Raw genomic sequence first — 754 nt, 5'->3', positions numbered from 1 at the left:
GTGCCATCCAGAGAGCAGAGGGGAGACAGTGGATCAAGTCTGTAAGTCCCAGAGCAGTGCTGACAGCAGAGGGTGAAAACTACAGGTTAGGCTCTGTGCTTGCTTCGGTAGCACATGTACTAACATGGGAAGGATACACAGAAGATCAGCATGGCCTCTTCGTGCAAATCTGTGCAGTGTTCCATATTTAAAAAATTACATTAGAAGTTAGGCTCTCTCCAGGAAATTATCGCAGTCTGTGTGATATAAATTTGCAAATTACTTCCCTCCTTTTTCTCCTATCTTCCTCAACATTACAAGCTCTTATGAATGCAAATTAGCTAAACAGACTTTTTGGAGGAGATGTTGTATTTTATTTTAAAAATTGCAATAGATTAAAGGGCCACAATGTTTTTTTTGTTACATGGGTGGATTGCAAACTGCTGAAGGCAGGGCCTTTAGTGCGTTCATCACCAGAATAGTGTACCTTGTATCCAACAGGTAAATTTTTATCCCTCACCCCTCTTCTTAGGGTCCACACCCATTATATCACTTTTTGACCATGGGTACCCCCTGATAAGTGAGCAAATGTGGTGTTTGCTTTTCCATTTCTGAAATACTTCGCTTAGGAGACTAGTGTCCAGTTCCATCCAAGTTGCTGCAAAAGACATTATTTCATTCCTTTTTATTGCTGAGTGTACATGCCACATTTTCTCTATCCTCTCATCCAGTGAGAGGCACTTAGGTTGATTTCATATCTTTGCTATTGTTAATT

The sequence above is a fragment of the Otolemur garnettii genome, unplaced genomic scaffold, assembly GCF_000181295.1.
Source record: "Otolemur garnettii isolate 467f Iridium unplaced genomic scaffold, OtoGar3 scaffold00002, whole genome shotgun sequence".
NCBI lineage: Eukaryota > Metazoa > Chordata > Mammalia > Primates > Galagidae > Otolemur > Otolemur garnettii.
This window is presented reverse-complemented; position numbering follows the sequence as displayed.